The 14,915-nt window shown below is 39.7% G+C and overlaps 1 protein-coding gene across 2 annotated transcripts in view; it reads right to left on the reverse strand.

The window, feature by feature from the left end:
- Positions 1-11,333, reverse strand: part of LOC118784873 (transcriptional repressor p66-beta-like) — a 30,244-nt gene extending 18,911 nt beyond the window's left edge. Inside the window, exon 1 of one of the 2 annotated variants that reach the window (XM_036539327.1) lies at positions 11,243-11,333. The gene's annotated coding sequence lies outside the window, so the exon portion shown is untranslated. Of the gene's footprint in view, positions 1-10,571; positions 10,630-11,242 lie in introns of those variants that run through there. The other variant, XM_036539328.1, reaches the window with a different exon arrangement.
- Between the last annotated feature and the right edge of the window lie 3,582 nt (positions 11,334-14,915).

Consider the following 14,915-nt stretch of genomic DNA (forward strand, 5'->3'; position numbering starts at 1 on the left):
TACAGTTACACTGATGCGCTTGCCACAGACTCAATCAGTCTCACACCACCAGGAACCGACAGCCCAAACACATGCATTAATGACCCCCCGCCCCACCCCCCAACACACATTCCCAGTACTGTGTCAACACTCTACAAGTCACACATGCACATAAAAAAGCCCACGCCCAATTACATTCCCTCCTGCTCACTCTCAGCTACAACACTTACGCCCAGGTCTTCGTTAAACGAGGCAACAACTCGTTGTGGGGGTTTCCATGGAAACCAGCCCCTCTATTTTTAAACTGTGCTACTAATCAATTTCATTTCTGCCATTGCCTGAGGGGAGGTGGCATGGTGTCAGAGAGGGAGGGGGGGGGGGGGGGCATGGGACAAGGAGGGGGTCAAGTTGTTGAACAACAGCAAGAGGTACAAGACAACAAAGGATTTCACAGACTTCTGCATCAAGTCCCTTTTTTTGCAGACAGCTATGGTTGGGTCTGTTTATGCTCAGCACTCTACTCAAACTCTCCTTTACAGCATTAGCCTGTTACAAGGAAGCCTTTAACTTCATAAACATGAATGTAACAAAATTTTATATTGACCCATCATTGCATTATCCATCATTCTGAAAGGGAAAATACAGGCCATAAGCAATCTTCAGGACTTGATTTTATTTAATTTTCTCACAAAGTAATCACCACTGCCATTGGAACATTTGCATGGACTGTTTAAAAATAAGGACATTCTCAGAGGCTGGAACAGACCAACCAGCAGTAAATGTGATGTCCTTGTATCAAAATTATGAGATATCCTTATTATTACTCAAAGTATTTCCCAGTAATACAGTGAGCTGTGCAAGGGAGAAGAATCCCACCCATAACTCCCATAAACTGGGCTGACTGGGTCCATATCTGTATACAGGAATAATCAAACGCTACAGTTGAGTCAGGGGCTGTTAAGTTTGTCTGCTTTCTCTCTGACACACAAGCCATAGAAAGAGTCTTTGTTGATAGTGACATGAACTGAAAATTTTTACACCTGGAGAAGTCTCTGAGGTTTCCAAGGCCCACCAAGAATGATAATTAGGACAGGTCAAGTTTGAGACTGAATACTGTAGTCAAAAGCTGGGCACTCCTCAAGTCTGAGGCAGCTGAGAAAGAATGTCATCAGACGCAAATGCAAGTTGGTGTTGGTGGATCTGCAACCCTTTGGTCACAGAAAACAAGCATTTAAAATGCTGTCATACCTACTTTACCAGATCTGCCTTTTCCACAGCACACTAAAGGAAAGTACAAAAATGAAGACCAAGAGTGGGCAGAAGCACAAGCCCAGTGAATAGTTTTCTCAGTTCTGGTCATGTACTGTTATGGCGAGAGAGTGAGTCAATCAAAATGATGTCATGAATGCTTAATGTGTCATTACTGATCACAGATGACCATATGTTGAGGGGGGGGGGGGGGGCGATAAAAACATTACAATGTTTTTAGCAATAGTAGATAGTAAATTTAACAAGGCCTTTGAAGTCTTTTCATCCGTCTATAATATCTGCCTCTGATTACAAATTTCATACTCCGAGCAACCAATCACATAAATGCGGTGGGCGTGACACTGGCATTAGAATTTGGGGGGCAGGGGTGTAGAGGCAATACTTGTTCATGGATTAGCGGCTGAAGGCCTGCGTTTGTTAATCAAATATGCTGCATTCCTACGTTGGACTCTGTTGATACAAAATCCCTCATGCACAGCGCTCTTTCAGGCCTTCAGTCACAGACGATACACTTGCTATCACCCTTCACATGATTAAGCCCCTGTTCCTTTAAGAGTAGAGGAGTCATGATTCTTTTTTCTTACCCAGGGTGCCCAGCGAAGTCAAAATGAGCGAGCCAGTCTGAGCCGGTTTGTAACCTCAGGATATGGAATTATCTCTTAATATGTAACCGTTAGTGGTCAGGACGTCACACAGGGAAAAAAAGGCAGCCAATAGAGAGAGAGGAGGGAGGAGGGGGGACACAAGAAACCCCTGTACTCACGAGGGAAGAAAAGGGGAAAAAAATCTACTCAGAAGAATTGAGCTAAATCTGAACCTGGCACCTTTACAAAAAGGCTTGCTGTGGAACTTCAGACCACAGGGTGGGGCATACGTTGTTTAGAGAAGGGGGGGGGGGGGGGGGGGGGGGGTGCGGAGCTGAAACTTGAACCATCTGTTGAAGCTGAGGTAGCTGAGATTTTGCAGTTTGGGGGTGTGGGTGGTGGGTGGAATCAGCATCTTAACTATAATCTTTAGAAAATGGAACACAGCGGAGTATGATGTAGAATGTGATAGCATGTATGATCTGATAAAAAAAAAAAAAAAAACTATGACTGTGTATAACAATACCCACATACAAGCACAGTTATCTTTTTGCCATACAACCTCAGAATTTATACAACAACCAACAACCAATTTACAGGGCGTGCAGAATATGAAAACATAAAGATGCCTCTTTCTGCAGGCTCTGTCTGATTCAGTGAGGTAGCAGATAAACTTAACAATCCCTGACTCAACTGCACTGCTCAAATTGTCCTGTTATATAGAGATATAGGCCTGGTCAGCCCAGTTCAAGGCACTGTGGGTGGGATGCTGACTCTGCTCCCTTGCACATGCCACACTGTTACTGGGATATAACACGCTGTGCTCCACGGCACCAAGGACCGGCAGTGATACTGACCTGTGACGGGAGGGCAGAACGGAGAATATGAACTCCTCCTGAGGACATGGAACTTAAAAGAGCACAGTCCAAAGAAATGAGTAAGGTTCTATTGCTAAGAGAAAATGAGGAACTTGAGGCATATGTGTGAGACAGACAGAGAAACTTCTCTCATATGGCCTTCTCTCTGAGCCGCCGAGCAATTTTTATTTCGGCAAACAATCATTTGCGCGAGGCCCCTGGGCCCATTACTAGGGCACTGCCTTTGTCCGGTGAAGGTAGAAAACAGCCCCCATACAGCCTCACTAAATCCACCTCTTGTGGCAAAATATTTTTGGCTACTTTTATATCAAAGCACTGTCCAGGCCTGGACTCACTTGCTCATATGTAGCAGCAGACTAGAATGAGGCGCTATCACCACTCACTGAAGCTATGATATCTCAAGCCTCCACAGTCCTGTGGAACACGATGTGGTGTGGTCAAGTGCCTACACCTGGTCTATTCTGTAATGAGTCAAAGTTGCATCTTCATTGACCAAATGTGAAGCATGTGAGCCTCATGAAGCTAATACAATATTCAAAGCAATAGTGACAACTGAATGAATGATCTGACAGTCAGTTCCTCGGGTAACGTTTGTCACTGAAATAGCAGTATCCCAAACTAATTTACCGACACAGGCTGTGCAAAAGTAACAACATTACTTACGTTCTACCACTAGATGGCAGAAAATCACTAACAAGGGAATCCACCATAGCAGTCGTAGCCAAAGAACAGTGCTTTCGTTTCTCAACTAGATCCAAATACACAACAGCATATCAGTAACACACAGACTCTTGTGTCATACCTACAGTAGGAGGACCTTATGCAGGATTGTGAAAACCTAGAAAAAACACCATTGAGAGAATCATATTTAGAATTGCCTCTGCATATTTAGCTGGTTTACTAAGCACCTCACCGTATCACATTTTCTCAATCCATGAAATTGCAAAACCGTGTTGAACCATTATAAAATAAGGGATTCATCCGCTTCCTTGCTTGAAAGATCAACTCTAAGCCAGGTCATTATGATGTAATCCATCCAAGACAAACCAATGTTGAATACTGAGCCCAACCAGAGCTGTCTTTAATTGACCATATGCATAGAGTAAGCTTTAAAAGAAGTCAAATAATAAAAAAAAAAGTATCAGGAAAGCAAAACCATTTGTAAAATTCCATATTGTGTGCCAGAAACTTTAAACATGAATCATAATGCACTAATCAAAACTATATGGCATTGTTGAAACATTCATCTGAATTTTTCAAAACTGCGCAAGAGATGACTAAGACAGTTACCAAGCCCTGACAGAGACACTCCAGGAGCTCTAACCGATGCCTTTGAAAGCTGCAACTTCATAACCTTCAAACAATCTGTAGAGGAAACTGAACGACATTCAGAAACACTGTAATGTGCAAACATGTAAAAATCCAAAACACATATGCATAGTTACAAGACTGCACTGTAGACACAGACCCGCATGACGTGACCCAAAGTTTACACTATAAAGCAGCACGTCACTACAAACATGGCAACATAAGAGTTGTGTGAGAGATGTAAAAAATATCATATTAATAATTCAAAATCAAATCTTTGTACATACAGTATTCCTTTTTCAGAGAAAATTCAACACATGATGCCATCTCCATCACTTCATTAGCGATGGCCTAAGAGGTGTGACTACATTTCTGAAGGATGCTAAAGTGATAATTACTTGCTTTCACCTTGTAATTCTGGAATATAATAATTTCACTTTTATTTTTGGAGTTTTGCATGGGTTTTGGGTGCCTGCCTGTTGTCTCATGCATGGATTTAATCCCACTGCCCAAGAGGACTGGGTGATATTCATTTTTCATATCGTCATAATGTCCTGGGAAAACATAATTGGGAATGAATGTCAAACGTGTATTTAAAGTTTTTATTTTAAAATAACATCAATAACTGTAAGGCGCCAATTCTGCCCACTGATGTGAAATGTTGAGGAAGCCATTGTCTCTGCCATACCTGACCCCATTCGTGCAAGATGAAAAGGACAGTAAACTTGCAAGGGAAGGTTTTCTTATTCCCATCATTTGATGAAACTTGCTCCCTGTAAAGTTACCAGATAACACTGTTTACGCCAGTCTGGTGCGCTCTATCATTGGGTTTGAACTGGCAAAAGGCTGCATGTGTATGTGTTACTGTACAGGATTGGATTGAGAGTGAAGGACAGAACAACATATACATAATTGTGTAATCGGGGTCACACACAACACCGCAACTATCACACATTCCACACTCCCTCCCTCTGTTATGACAGAACAGCAAGCAATTACAGTGTAATCTGACCCCCTCCCCCCTCCCCCCTCCCCCAATGGTCATATGTAGCCATAAACAGTGGCAATTCTATGTACAGTGCTCCACTCACTCACTGAGCTGTTGAATACAGAATGTAATGTCAGAAAACATGTACTGCTTTCAGCTTACTTTGCACAGGCAACTACACCAGAAAAAAAGGTTATCTTTAACCACTATCTTAGGTTCGTCATTTGTAGTGTAACGGGCAACAATATGTAGTAAGACATGTAGAATTATGGCCAATTATTAAATGGGCTATAACGTAACATTACTTGAAGAGCCTTAACTTCCCTCTCAACTGTATTCATATTCCCATGCTCATATCACGTTCAGGTTAAGATTATTAATATTATTATAACATGCAAGCAGCAGTTTACACAGGGTGGTTTACTTTATTCATAATGTGTAATATCGAATTCATGTTTCATATATATTGAATTCTATGTATAGTCATCTTATGTCTTTTTCTTAACTTCATATAGCCCTGCTCAACACAAAATAATGACATTGCTTATTGAAAACTTGTAGAAGCAAGCTCCTTACACTCACTATACCTGTGATGACATTGTTAGAATTTGGTTCTTGTTATTTCCCCACATACAAGCTGTTACACTAATTATAGTATAAAGTAAAAGGACAGGCCTTAGGTCCAGAATGTTGCATGTTCCTATTCCATGTAGGGAATCTTTGGTACCATGAAGAAAGGTACTCAACATGCGTTGCTAAAATGAGTAGCTATATATGTGGCTTGAGACTTGATTAACCTTTATCGCGTAGCAGGACAAGCATGGAAATTGTCAAGAACAGCAAAGAACATGGACACTACACATGACCCTCAATGGCTCAGATAGCTATGGGGACTCACCTTGGGCATCTGCTGTCTTTAGGAGCAATGTCACTGCTACCCTTCTATTTAACCAAAATCTGACCACATATCTTCATATGTGTTTTCATTCTGTCCACACACATCTTTGGCAAAACTGGGAAAAGTTGACAACTCTGCAGATGTTCCCAGGTAATCCTGAACCCTTATATGGTATTGGAGGGGTTGATGCCCTGCCTGCATTTCAGTAGGTTACTGCATCCTGTCCTGTGCTGATCTGGCTGATGTGTCTCAAACTAACAACCGAGCAGCTCCCATAATTAAACTTCACAGAGCTGCTGCAGAGAACACTGCAGTCTATTGTTTTATCATGGGGTTTTAACAAGCTTTTCATAATGCCTTGAAACACAGTCACCAAATTCATGTGCTAAAATTTTGAGCAAAATACCAAAATACATTTCCTCTGAAGTGCACTTTGCCCATTTATAATATGAATACTGCTAAATCAGTTTTAAACACAGGGATTAACACACAGTAAAGAAACTTAAGGCCATCTCATCAGGGTCAAAAGAGCCTCTAATGTCGTAAATATATTTAATATATATATTTAAAAAATCAGCCATTTGTCTTTAAACACAGACATGCTCTTGTTAAACCTAGTCTCTAGTCAAACCTAGTCAAAACTAGTCAAACCTTGGACAAGTGGTCCATCTTCTTCTTCAAACTTCATTTCAATTAATTCTGTTTTTTCAGGTATGTCTCGGAAATGTTACTTCTGCTGGTGCAATCACAGTCTCAGAAAACTACATGTCCCTGATTCAGACTGCTAAAATTGCAGGGTGAGGCATTTATCTTGCACATTCTTCCAAGTCTGGGAACAATGACTTTTGCCATCTGTTAAAGATACAGTAATACAACAATGTACAATGTAACTGTGGTGCTACAAACAACCTATTGTTTCAATTGTAAATGGCAACACTGAAATGTGTTGGCTAGCTCTAATCAGGCTAAACCAGATCAAATGATAACGGTCACTTTTTATGCATATGAAAGGGGTTTCACCCTAGCCATAATATACATGGCCAAATTCAATGTACAAAACTAATGTACTCACTGTGGATCTCAAACCTATACTGAAGACATAGTAACATTTATGCAACACTATATTGTACAACAATTACATCTGAATTTCTAGTACACATAATAGTTGTGCATTAGATGTATTATCAAATTGTTTCTTTTTGTTTGTTTCCATTACAAGAAGTAAATCCACTGCTTCTATTGTTTGCCATTTTAAAGTTCTAATTATTCATCTCATTTATTTCAGTTTCAATTTAAAATAAGTCTACAGTATGAAATCAAGCCAAGAAGAAATGCAGCAGGAGGTACCCTTTGTAAGGTTGCCCTATTATCAATAACCCCTGGAAAGTCACATATAGTCATGTTGCACAGAATCATGAACATCTCAGTTTCAATTTAAGAACCATACAACAGTTGCTATGTCAGCCAGAGTTACTTTGCTTGTGTATCCACAGAATCAACCCAAATTCAATAAATGTAGCATTCTGGTGATCCGTAAAAATTCACTGGTTCAACCTTAAAGTTAGCAGGGCATTTCTGTATGGGATGTTTGAAATCATTTTGATATTAAAGAAAATTACTTAACCACTGATGTTCAGGTACAGCCATTTGATTTCATCTAAAGATACCAAGCCATTGCTAGTTAAAAGAATGCATCAAGAGTTTGCTGTGTTGAGGAAAAGTACATGGGTGACACTGCCAAAACTACCTGCGGGGGAAAAAAAACAGAAAAAACTAATAGCACTTATGTTTTGTTCATCTGAAGCAAATCTATAGAAGGAATTTACTTTTACCATATTTAATTTGAATTGAAATTTATCAGACACTTTCCATCACAATCAATACATACCCCTAATTATCAGAAAATCCATGCTAAAACACTCACAACACAAGACCCCCTAGAAACAGTCTTGTCTCCTGAAATGGTAAAATGACAGTGTACACTGCATTTAGTTCTGTCAGGTTTTACTAAATGTACTGTCATTACTGTGCATTTTACATGATTGTAGCCTACTGATAAGAGCGCAAATAACACACATGCTACATAGTGTCAGTAAAATTGCATGTCTGCAAATACGTCCGTGAAAGGTGTCTGAATATGACACACCCATTTCTTGTTTTAACAGCTTGCTAGACCAGGACTTGCTTTTTCAGTGTTAACCAACTATAAAGGGAAAAAATGCCCCTAGACGGTCAAATTAATTTCTCTTAATTGCTAAAACACACAAAATTTGATATGTGGTCCATCATTTCAAATGACAAGCATACTATAGATTTAAACTCCAAAATGCACAGAAATATTCACACTGAAAGTTTCTGGTTTCATGTTTGTGTGTATGCACAAATACGAGTGGGGCACTCACATGGATTTTACAGGGAATAGTCCAGCTGCAATGAGGAAGCTGTGAAAACGATCCCCACTTATGTCAAATGACTTATGACATGGTGTTCCAGCTCACTGTGGACAATGCATTCCAAACCACAAGTATAATATTATTATTAATCATCTCATAATTACTTGTAATAACAATCAAGAGTGTTGTGTTCTAAACCCAAAAATGGATTCACTGGAATCATTTGTTTACAGGAATAATAACATATTTAAACAATCACTAAAAAGTGTGAAAATATACACAAAATATACACAAATAAGAATAAAAAAATAACAATCCCCAATGTAAAACATGATTATTTTTATGTATCAAGTAGTGTTACATGCACTACAGAACTTACAACTCCTCCTCACTCAAAATCAGCTTTTAAAACTTCCCAAGCCCCATATGTAATACAAGGCATTATAATTCTAAAAAATACATAATATACCCTATGATTCTAGTGGCATTATTTATATGTCACACTGAAATGTGTCTACAGCAAAGAAGACTGGACATCACAGTGGTTCTTCATTCACAGCCAAGTACAAGAGCAATACTTCAAGAAGATTGATGCAGGGTGTATGGGAAGAGAATAAATCAGAATAAAATAATAAACACATGCTGCCAAGCTTTTATCAGATGTTAGAGACTACTGTGGACTGTTCTTATAGATAATGGTACAGCTGATAAGTGCTGTGAGAGCTGCAATCATCATTCATAACTCTTTCTCAAAAATACCAGACCTATTCACCAGAAGACATAAAAGTGATGCAAGAAAAAGCAAAGAGAAAAAAAAGGCTTTGTAGACACATTTGCTGACGAACAGCAGAAGGTCCAGCTTTGATGCACCTTGCTGTGGACATTGGGTACTTGCTGGTGTCATTCAGAGCAAATACGATACACGATGTTCTATGCACCAAGTTTAGTCTCTTATTCTGAATGTTGATAAAGTATCTACCAGACCTACATTTCTCCTTGTAGTACACGTTTTAGCTAGTTTTTAAAATTTTGAATTGAATTCAAGAGTAACATTGTTAATTTCTCTTTGATTCAATTTTTCTCATGCTAAATCTCTTCAAATGCATCCCTGTTATGTTGTAACAGAGCAACTGTGATAAACATCTGCAGACACCAGTTTAAAGATGCAGATATTTATTAAGGATATTTTGCCCATCCAGCTTTGTTTGATAACTTGTTTGCCACTTTCATGTGACAATGTGCTTAGACCAGGCCTGACTGGAGGGGGGTGGGGGTGGGGGTTCTAAAATGGTATATTGTTTTTTTTTTTTAAATAGTATACTTCCACAACTTCACAAACAAATCAATTTTAAAAGAAAACTTAAAAATCTGAGAGTTACTATAAACAATGCCTTAATCAATGAACGAAATCAGCAAAAAAAAAAAAAAAAACAATAGAAAGAACAGACACAGACTGAACCAATAGTCTTCCCCATGTACGTATCAACAAGTACTGAGTTGGGAAGTCCAGGGACAAAAGATTATGACAGAAGAAATGTTATGACGTGACTGGGAAATAAGAAATTGCATTGAAAGTTTCCTGATGTCAAATATTTTAATCTCAGTGGAAACCTGCACCTCCTTGTGACATGCAGTATTACAGACAAGTAAAGCAGTTTACACATGATTCAGTCTTCCAAATCCTCATCCTGAAGTATGTTATTCAGTTAATGCCTGGTGATTCTACCTAAATCCATATACACATAGCTAGCTACAACCTTTCAGCCTCCAAAGTAAGCTCAGTTAAGAGTTATGTCCTGTTTGATGCCGTACTATATTTCTTCAATATAACACATCCCTAATACAAATGACTTGATAGTTACAGATTCCTCACCGTTACGCTTTTGTCCAGCTGCAGTGTCACAAGCATTCTCTTACTTTTAAATCCGAGCACAGCACAACATATGTAACAAATATTCCCTTATCCAGACAGCTTGCCCTTGTCCCTTGACGTGTACAACTGTGCCCTGTCTTAACATCTGCCATCTATTGTCTACCACACCAAGATAAGACTACATATTATTGATCTACTGTACTGTTCTCTCTGTCGTCATCAACATTAAAAGCTGCCTGCTGGCTCCACTATACTCGTGTTACATTGAATTGCCGTCGTAGGTATACCGAGAGTTTTACAGCTAAAAATGACGTTAAGTAGGCTACACCGAGACCGACGTAGCCATTTGAGTGCATATGAAAGAACTTGAGAGCGAGCGAGGAGAACACGTTTTCACTTACGTAAATGGCTGATGCACTTCTTTAATCGTACAACCATCATCTCCACGGCACACGACACTTGGCGCCCTGTGTACTGCCTAACACGTCTCCGTTTCAAAGCCCTCCAGGCGCACTGTCACGTCACCTCATCCCAGTTTTGTTATCGATAAAAGGTTTACAGTAATGTGCAGACTGCCACAATACGTGTGCGCGTTTGGGATTGGCATTGTGCTCACTACACCGTTACAGTGCTCACGCAGCCGGGAAGACGCAGGGCTTTCTCAACCAATCTGGGTTAACCCCCAGAGACGCGAGATGAAACAATGAAATGGATTTCAGCCCTTTTCACGAAACATTTCCCCCAAACTGGTAGAAAAAAATTCTCCCGCAGCGAACGCGGCATCCAAGATTCGGACATGCTAGAGCATCTCGGTGTTCACTGGACACAGAATCAGATACATTTTTCATTTGCTCACTTTTAACCGGGGATATTGATTCAGCGGTGGCTAGCCAGCTAACAATTGTATGCATGTGTGCACCCTCTCTCTTGCCGCATCTAGTCGCTCCATAGTTTCCCACACAAACTGGCAAATGGAAGCGACACATCATATCCGATATGAATCCGCAGCTCCGTAACGTGATTTTGATCTCATTACCCCCCGACTAGGCCACAGCTAAATCCGCGGACTCACCTGACTCGCCTTTACCCCGCAGGTTCCACTGGCTCCGGGTTCGCTTTCCGATCCTGAAGCGCTGCAGCAGCTCCTCGCGACCAGTCCCCGGCACCGGTAGGCAACACAAAAGCGCTGATTGGGCCCCGACAAGCGCTCATCCCCCTTGGTCTCTGCCCAGACAGACGGGTTATTGGTCGGCGGCTGTGTCGGAGACGCGCCCCTATTAAGGTGTGTGTTGTTGTCTGTGTCTGGAGGGGAGGGGACAAGAAGCGGCGAAATGATGGGAACTAAATGGGTTGTTATGCCCGTTGTGTCGGTAGCGCAAGCTACCAGATAAATTGTGGCCAGCCATATTATCTCTCCGCCACTTTCGACACAGGCCATTGATGGGATTCCATCGGAGCAATACCTTTGACTGCAGCTACAGTCTCACCTTTTCCTCATTGTATTTATACCCACAAACTAACTGTTATGGATTCTTTAAATTGTTACCCCTACGCATCCCGAGATGGTTCTTACACTTTCTTAAGATGTTCCGAATCCAAACCTACCTCGAAATAACATCTGAGGACAGTCATGGCAAACAGCCAGATTAGCAAGATAATGGTGACAATACTAACCTGCGCTTTTAAAATGTTAAAGCAGGCTATACAACTACGATCATATCAATATTTGTTGTGCTATGACTTAAGACAACACTTAAGACATGAATATCGATTTTTAACTAATTCTTGCATGATTGTGCACCCACATGGAATTAGGCTTACATGTCATTTATTACAGATATTTTGCAGTAGCTTTTACACGTTAACCCTGCATTAATTGGGTTTATATTTTTAAAATATACCATCTCTATGCCCATAATATTATCATCGAGAAAGTTATTTTACAAATACGCTGTGCATTGTATTGCTTGTATTGTTATTGCTTGTAACCTAATGCATTAATATATTAGCCTATACTGATAGCCTATCAATGAATATGAATGTATTAACATATTAATGGTTGAAGACTCTCACCGATCTAGTGTAATATTGTCTAAAGGTGTCCAATTGAAGTTTGAAATGAGTAAGTTACATATTCCTGGCAAACGTTGTGTGTCGAATAGCATATGATCAGCCAATAATAGGCCTACTGGGTATCTCAGCTGCACCCTGTCGCATTTGATGAACTATCATTTGGAGCACCAGTATTTAGATCTTTTGTTACTCTCATGCATTTACCAACCAACATTTGATAACTAAATTGCTGAACACACCCACTCTAGAATTTACTATGACAGCCAGTGATGCAGAACATTTATTTTAGAAACTCTCGGCGTGTTTGTTGCACGTCTGGCAATGACAAATGACTCACAAACCTTTGATAGAAAACGCGCACATTGCAACTTCCACGTAGTTTACAAGTATTTTCATTTCACTCTGAAAGTGTTCCAGGCTTCTGTAATTGAATCCCATATCAGTATCAAGACACAGAATTGAAATGTGTGCTTTAATTCAGTGTGAAAACGCTAGACCAATTTAGGTTATACAAAGACCTTCAGACATGTACATGTTACTTAATGCCATTCAATATTGGTCACGAGTGAACCATGCCATCTAGTGGTTATTTTACACTCTTGCGCCAGGCAAGCGGCCAGTTTGGGATACATTGTGCTCTTTACGGAATTACACAGGGGTAGTCCAGATGAAATACTTTGAATCGAATTCCATTGCGGGATTTCCAACCAACCAGTTTTTGGAAAATGACTGCGCTAAAACTCAGTGGCGACTTGCATCTAAAATGTCCGATAGCTAGTGTCAAGGTAAGCTGGAACGGGTGACAGAAATCGGAGTAATTTTCGCGGGTTGCAAGCGTTAAATTTCTCTAATGACTACACAGTGTCGTGCTCTAAGTTAGTCCTTTCTATCACCACACAAAACGTCTAAAATTGTTTTTATATGGCTATTTGCAGTTGTTTGATCGTCTGACTGAACGCGTTTCTTCAAAAGGTCAATACTGTATAGTTTGTTACAGAAATGAATTGTACTATTAGCCAATGCAGAGGGCACAGTATTGTGCAAAATCAGATTTTATTTAAACAAGGAGTACATTAAAACATGAAAACAGAGTTTCTCCTCAACAGGGTTCTGCAAAATTATTTGAGAACAAGAGTGTCATTTTTCCATAGTGACTTAAAACAATCACATCCCTGATCTACTAACTAAATGCCACAATGGTAACTTTCCATAAACGGGTTACCAACAAACTGAAAATAATTGTTCTTTTCTCAGGGAGTTCAGAAACCCTTGATTTAGGTCTTAAAGCCATTTACTTTAACAGCAGAATGATAGTGTATTTATAGATAGTGAAACTATTAAAAGTTAAAAGTAAAGACAGTAAAAGAATCAGTCAAAAGGCTTCTGATATCAAAGAGGTGAAATGAAGGAAACAGGACAGTAATTAAAGGCAGGTAAAAGAACAGTACAGCAGAAAATATTTACATTAGATAATACCATCCTGGAGGCTGGCTTGGCCCAAACTGACAGCAGCTTATGTTAGGTCTCGGACCACAGGTCTCCCCCAACCCATCACTGAACACACATCACTCACCTTTAAGTTATGCTTATCCTGTGAGTGATCAACAAACTCAGGAGCCAGAATAAACCACAATCACAGGAAGCTGCCTGTTGCAACTACCATTTCCTCTGACACAAAGTGAAAAAGAAAAGGGTTTTGCTCCAACAAGAGATCAAACCGTTTAGAATGTCACAGATATACATACGGAGTGTAACCTTTAGGAGCTAAACAGCAGGCCTCTGCCAATTAGAAGCAGTGGACTAATACTGCAGAACTGTATGAATAATACGTATTAGCTGGAGTGTTCTGTGTAAGCGCATTCCATAAATATTGCATGCCCAGCTGGCAAAGGGTTTAAAAGGGGAATGGAGTGACACTGCCTTTGCCCTGACAATATGATTACAACCTTCAATATTGTATGAGTATACCAGAAACAAAAGGAGTGCAGAAATACAGATTAATCAATGCTAATGCAAAATACAAATACAAACGTTAGGAGACAATGATGTAAAATTCCCTTTTGACAAACTAAAAACATTCAAGGTTACTTATTCATGTCAAACAAAATAAATATTGGCCAGAGGTATGATGTTCCATAATAAGAACTGAGCGTTTAGAATAAAATTGGATATAAAATCAAACTGCTTTGGCAAAAAAACATCCCTGTCTTCATAATGCAAGTAGAAATCAGATCATCATCTTACTCCACAAGTATAAAGAGATTCCTCAAGCAGTGGGCATGGCTCTGAATCCTCTTAAATTACACTACCGACATCCAAAAGGTACAAACAAATGTCACAATGACTAAAGCTAACTTGTCCAAACACACACAAACAAAAAGAAGTGCTGACCCTGAGCATCTCACCTGATTGCTCCTGCTTACTATTTTCCTTGAGTCATTGTACAGTTGAATAATTTTGTTTGTTCTCACATACATTAAGCCCATAAAACCGTCCTTACTGGACCTGTGCCACAGTGGATTTCTGTATTCGCTGCTCTTTCCAGTTGTTTTCATACCTCTGATTTTAATGTATTGATGGACAGTTTTACATATATAATGATACTGTAGTGTTCTTGTTTTAACTATGGGCAACATTTGGCATTTTTTTCATGAAGTCGTTAAAACAGAATT

The sequence above is a fragment of the Megalops cyprinoides genome, chromosome 10, assembly GCF_013368585.1.
Source record: "Megalops cyprinoides isolate fMegCyp1 chromosome 10, fMegCyp1.pri, whole genome shotgun sequence".
Taxonomy (NCBI): domain Eukaryota; kingdom Metazoa; phylum Chordata; class Actinopteri; order Elopiformes; family Megalopidae; genus Megalops; species Megalops cyprinoides.